Below are 6,578 nucleotides of genomic sequence, written 5' to 3'. Positions count from 1 at the left end.
ATAGGCTCAAGTATTTTTTTTTCCGGAGCTGGGGACCAGGCTCACGTATTTTAATGGTCAGCGCCCACATGGTGGCGCTGTTTGTGGGAGGTTATGGAACATTTAAGACTTGGAGCCTCACTGAAGAAAGCATATCAAGGGGCTGGGGATTTAGCTCAGTGGTAGAGCGCTTGCCTAGGAAGCGCAAGGCCCTGGGTTCGGTCCCCAGCTCCCCAGCTCCGAAAAAAAGAACAAAAAAAAAAAAAAAAAGAAAGAAAGCATATCAAAAGGGGCAGGCTTGGAGAGTTTATGTCCCATAGTTCTAGCAACTTTTAAAGCCAGCTAAAAGGAAGGGAGATGCAAGGGCTCAGAGTTGGGAGCTCCACCCCCAGTTTCTCTGCATCCTGTGTGTGTTTGAGATGTGATCTCTCAGACTCCTGCTCTGGCCTTTTGCCACCATGTCATCTCTACCTGGACACCTAGCCCCTCTGGAGCCATAAGCCAAAAGAAATGGTTTGTTCTATAAATTGTTTTGGTCATGGTATTTTGTAACAGCAACAGAATACTATTCCTACTGAGGACTTTTATTTAAGGAAGTGTAATTAATACATTTTATTATTATTAGGGAGCTTTGTAAACCCCAGCACATGTGTGAAGATCAGAGGACAACCTTGTGGAATCTGCTCTCTCCTGTCTTTGCCTGGGCTTCAGAAATCCAACTCAGAAATTCAACAAACCACCTTGACCTGCTGAGCCATCTCTTCAGCCCTGAATCCGATTTTTACAAATATTCACTTTGTGTCAGTCCCTGTCGGGGTGCTTTATATGCCTGGCTTGGTTCCACCATCACCATTCTGTAAAGTAGAAAGGTTTAGCTACATGATATAGAAGAAGCGATGTGTGTGTGTGTGTGTGTGTGTGTGTGTGTGTGTGTGTGTGTGTGTGTGTGTGAAGGGACTCACCAAGGCTGTAGTTTAGTCACAAGGCACTTGCCTGGTGTACATGTTCGACTCCCAGCACAAAAGGTGAGGAGACTGAATGTGCCACAGCTGATGAGGCGTGGAACTGTGGTTGGAAACCCACAGATGCCTCGAAGGTCCTGTGATGTTAGGCTCAACTGTTAACATGATCTACAATCACTGAGGAGATGGGCTTCTAGATAAGTCACTAAAGATCCTCTAGATAACATTCAGAAGTGGGAGGACATGTCCACTGTGGGTTGTACTGTTCCTTGACTGGTATCCTGAACTGTACAAGATGGAGAAGTCCAGCTGAGCAATAGCAAACAGTAGTCACTGCTCTCTTCCCAGAGTCCAGTCACCTGATATTATCAGGCCTCAAATAAATGTTTGCTAAGTATTTTAGCCACCTTTCCCTTGCTGTGATAAGACACTATGACTAAGGCAAGTTATGGAAGAGTTTATTGGAGGCTTGCAGTCCAAACTCCTAGAGTCTATGATCGTCATGGCAGGAAGCCAGCAGCAGGCAGGCATAGCACTGGAGCAGTAGCTGAGGGTTTACAACTTGATCTACTAGCACAAGGCAGAAAAAAACCTTAGGATTGTGTGAGTCAGATTCTGAACCCTCAAGGTTCACCCCCAACCTCCTCCAATAAGGCCACACCCTTCCGATCCTTTCCAAACTGTTCCACCAACTGGGGACTGAGTATTGAAGTATGAGTCTGTGGGATCCGCTCTCAACAAACTACCACACTAAGTGAGAAATGGCAAAGAGGAGGAAGAAATATTTATCAGGCGCCTGCTCGTGTCAAGCCTTTACAGGACTTATTAGCTCCTTGCTATTGTCCCATATGCTATCATCGTGGTGGTTTGCATGAGACTGTCCCCCCATAGGCACATATATCTCAGTACTTGGTCCCTAGTTGGTATAACAGGGGAAGAGTGGGATGTGTGGCCTTCTTGAAGAGGTGTGTCACTGGGGGTTTAAGCTTTCAAAAGCCCACACCAGACCCAGACTCTGCCTGCAGATGATGAAGTAAAGCTCTCAGCTACTATCCCAGTGCCATGTCTGTCTGCTTCCCACCGTGTTGATGATGGACTAACCCTCTAACACCGGATTACATGCTTTCTTTGATAAGAATTACCTTGGTCATAGTATCTCTTCTCAGCAATAGAATAATAACTAAGACAGTCATTATCCCATTTTGTTGACAAGAAAACTGAAACCAGAGAGGAAATGAGATTTTCTCAAAGACACACAGCCCTGGGCTGGACTTGAAATACTGGTCCTTCTACTGTCACAAAAGTTTCTGTTCATTCTTCTGTCCCTCACTCAAGGGTTGACCACAGTATCACAGGAGGAGCTGTCATGTGAATCATTCTTGGACAAATAGAAACTTAGAGAGCAAATAGTGTCTCCTGTGGACAACTCCCCTGTAGCCAGCCACTCCCAGACCGTCTCAAGCACACATTCTCCAACCCAGCCAGACATCTCTCCCCTGTCTTTCCTCAGACTCTAGTCCCAACTTCACCTGATCTGTGGCCTGTGGAGACTCAGCTTTCTTGGTAGTGCTGTCCTGTGAGCAACCTAATCACCAAGTTCCCAGAGGCCGGACCTAAACCCCAGGTAATGTGCATGATGCTCCTGAGACCCAAGAAGAAGAAGGAGGAGGAGGAAGAAGAGGAGGAGGAAGAGGAGGAGGAGGAGGAAGAGGAGGAGGAGGAGGAGGAGGAGGAAGAGGAAATTTCTGCTGTCTTCATTCATGTGTATCATCCCAAGCTGGTGCCTGAGGGTCTTTTCTCTCCTTCTCTGGCTCTCAGACCCTGCACTCTCCTCTTTAAAAAGCCTAATAGGATTTGCTGGCATTCCTGTAAGCCTAGCACTTGAGAGATAGTGGCAGAAAGACCAAGAACTCAAGGTCTTCCTTGGCCACTTAGTGAGTTCAAAGCCAGCTTGGGGTATGTCAGATCCTGTCTCACAAAAGCAGTGGGGAAAATGGTTGCCTTGAGAGGTGGATCCCCAGAACCCTTGTAAAGCCGGATGTGGAAGTGTGCATCTGTTGTTCTCACACTCCTGCAGAGAGATAGGAAGTGGAAACATGAGAGTTCCCTAGATGCAAGCACACAGCAGTGGGCAGAGACTGATTCATACAAGGTAGAAGATGGGGACGTCGTCTGACATGGCACATTTAAGATCACACTCGTACATGAAGAGAAGCACACACATCACATACACACATAGATGTACACACAACAGATACAAAAATAAACAAAACCTTGCCTCTCAAATGAATTTCTGGGATGCCAAGCAATACTGGGTCACTTGTCTTAAGATAGGGTTTTGCTGTGTGGTCCAGGCCAATCTCTGATTTGAGAACCTCCTAGCTAGGCCTCTCCAATGCTGAGATTAAAGCAGAATTTCCAACAATTTCAGAAATGGTTCTAAACATACTTTTGCATATATGCAAAGTGGAATTCTCAGCATCAACAATCACAAAATTAAAATAGCAATCAACTGAAAAATGACAGCGTTCTGGGTCTTACAATTGCAAATTTTAATCATGAATTCTTTGTATAAAAACAATTGAATTTATCTCATTAGTGTGAAAATTTGTTTTTATCCTCAATGAACAATAAAATTATATGAACGACAAGTAATTACCTTGAAATACATTTAGTTGGGCAGGCAAGATGGCTCAGGATGTAAGAGGTGCTTTTATCCTCAAGACCCACGGGCTGTGCTTGATCCCCAGAAGAACTGACTCCTAGATACTGTTCTCTGACCTCCACATCCATGCTATGGCACATAGGTCCACAAGAACACAAGATAAATACATTCGAAAAATTCTTTATGCTCAATAGTAATAATGTTTAATTTGTATACCTATTTTACACCCGTGTACACTCAGGACTGTGTAAAATTTGGGCAGAAAGGGGTCACAAGAGAGAAAAAGAAGCCCTTTTGTAAAAACCTGCCTGTGGTGGCTGGAGTGATGGCTCACTGGATAAGAGCACTGGCTGCCCTTCCAGAAGGCACAGGCTTGCTTCCCAGCACCCACTTGGCAGCATACGTTATAGTCTGGGTGAGAAAGTTACAGACCACCACAAGCACAGAGCCTCATCAACATTGAAGCTGAAGCTCATTAAACACAGAAACCAGGGCAGCAGCACTTTTGGGTTTAGGTCAGATACGCCTGTGGCATTTGCTCTGGTTACCCATCAGCAGGCATCTCGTTATGCATCTGGGCATGGTCAGGTTTCTAAAGTCTCAAACGTGTTGCCAAGGCAGCTGTGACTGTTCAGAGGGCTGAAAAGCGCTGAGCAGACCCAAGATGGAGCTGGAGTGAGGTCAGGACACGACGGTGTTACCTTCCTCACCCATAGCCCCCTCCTCTACTTCTTTTAGTTTCTTTCAGATCTCTGATTTTTATGAAGGAGCAGGTGCTAGACCCTTAGGGTCAATAATTTAACAGAGGCTAGCTGTTGTTTTACAACATTTGACAGTTAATTACGTAGGACCCAATCATTAGACCTAGTGTCAGAGATGACATATGACGGTTCTGTGCCTGGGGGAGCCTTGTACAAAAGCCAGCAGGGGAGCTGCAGGGCAGTTCAATTGGCCATGTCCTATATCTGGCTTCTGAGCCTCTTAGCAAACTCGATTCCAGGGCTGAGGAGTAAGTACCTGACTCTGTAAAGTGTCCCCAGAAAAGGAAGAGATGAGAGGCCCTGAAGGTGTGAGTAAGGGGGTCGGCCAATCCCAAACAAACAAGCTATGGAAACAGGATTGTTGGCCTTTTGATTTTTATGAGGACCAACTTTTAAATGCATAGTCAGGCATCACTTTTTAAAGAGATAAGGTTTTTTTTGTTTTTGTTTTTGTTTTTTTTTTTTTGCAAATGTATTATTTTTAGATACTGCAGACTAAGCAGAATTTTTTTTGTGTGAGAGTCCAGTCCTGGGGAGTCACTGGGGTTCAGTTAGCCCTAAATGAAGCATTATGGCTGCCTAATATTATCAAAGGTCCAAAGGGGAGAAAGGATGTGGTGACCCCCATCTCCAAATGTCCCATATTGAGCCCCTTAAACTTTTGCTGAGCACAAGCCTGCTGGTTTCAAGGTTTGTGGCTGAGACAGGGCTGGAGAGCTGGGCCCTGGTATCTCTGCAAGGTGACTGAGAGAAGCTGGTCTGGGTGGCCTTTCACAGTCCAGTTTCTTCCACTCAGGGAAGGATGGTTTTTTGTTGTGGCAGATCCATGGGATGACACCCTTTAACTTCATGATTAAAGGAGCATCCACGGTTCAGCCTTCTCTGCCGACTGGCCTTGTGGCAGAGTCTCTGTCTTATAGTATTTAAAACTCTTTTGGGGACTATTTACAGAATCAGGTACTTACTTCTCAGCCCTGGGATTAGATTTTGCTAAGAGACCCAGAAGCCAGATATAAGGCATGGCCAATTAAATTACCCTGCAGCTCCCAGACTGGTCCGGTGGCAGGCTTTTGTTCAAGGTTACACTGGGCACAGTATCCCCGTATGTCATCTCTGACACTGTGTGCAGAGTAATTGCTATTCCCTTCTGTGTTGTTTGAGACATTTAGAATGTGTGTGCAGACACACACACACACACACACACACACACACACACACACACACACCCCACCACCACATGAAGCACCGAGTGAAAGATCCTTAGATGAGGGTTCTTCTGGCCTGGTCTACATGGTTGGAGCTGGTCTGTCCTACACAGCCAGAGGCAGGAGCAGCAGACCCTGGCAGCTCTTTCTTCCCCAAGCATTTTTATCCTGAAATGAGACAGTCATGCAATTTATTGTAACAGGATCTGGGTCCCATCCAAGGGGAAGGGTAGTACTTGAGCACGGATATGTCCGCCACACAAGTATGAATTTAACCCATTTCACCTGAGGATTTAATTTTCCATAACCAGTTTTTTAATTAATTTTGAATATTATTTTGCATTAAAAATTAAGCTTACCCTAAGTCTGTTTTGAATTACGTGTTTCAGGTTTAACCTCCTCGACATACGCTGAAGACTGCATATGGGAGATACAATTCTCTTCCTCCAAATCTTGTCTCTAAATGACTTGCATTTGTACTTAGTGTGACACAAATTCTTTCATGTATACAATTCTAGATACATTAAAGGCATTTAATTGCTAATAAGTGATCATTAGCTTTTATATCTTAGTTACCCCTGCTTTATAATAAATTAGTGACTCTTGTAAGATTAGGCTTTTATAAACTAAGGTAATTTATTCGTGTTAAGATTTTGAGCTTTAAATATACAATTTTTAATCAAAGTTCTCTTGGTATCAAAATAAACTTTAGATCACAAATACAGTCCATGGAGAAACCAGAAATCTTATTCTTTTGACCCTTTTGTAGTATACTTCTAAATTAATAGAAGCTTAATTTATCACAAAAAAAATATAGTTGCAGAGAGAACAGCTTAAGCCTGGTTTTCACAAGGAGACATTTATAAAAACCGACCACAGTTTGGGTTCTGACTTAGTTTCCCCACATGGTTAGCGCTCAACAAGTTTAGCGCAGGCGTAGAGATGAGCCATGGGTTTTCAAGCTGGTTTCCTTATCACGGGGAGAGCATTATAACCTTAGGATTTC

The 6,578-nt window shown here is 44.2% G+C and overlaps 1 long non-coding RNA gene across 1 annotated transcript; it reads left to right on the top strand.

Annotated features, from left to right (window-relative positions):
- The first annotated feature begins 642 nt into the window (after positions 1 to 642).
- On the top strand, positions 643 to 6,112 carry LOC147996888 (uncharacterized). Its single transcript, XR_015651921.1, has 2 exons — positions 643 to 2,565; positions 5,962 to 6,112. It is a non-coding gene; the product is annotated as an uncharacterized LOC147996888 (long non-coding RNA).
- Positions 6,113 to 6,578: the final 466 nt, after the last annotated feature.

This window comes from Rattus norvegicus, chromosome 1 (assembly GCF_021556685.1).
Source record: "Rattus norvegicus strain SHRSP/BbbUtx chromosome 1, alternate assembly SHRSP_T2T, whole genome shotgun sequence".
Taxonomy (NCBI): domain Eukaryota; kingdom Metazoa; phylum Chordata; class Mammalia; order Rodentia; family Muridae; genus Rattus; species Rattus norvegicus.
This window is presented reverse-complemented; position numbering and strand designations above follow the sequence as displayed.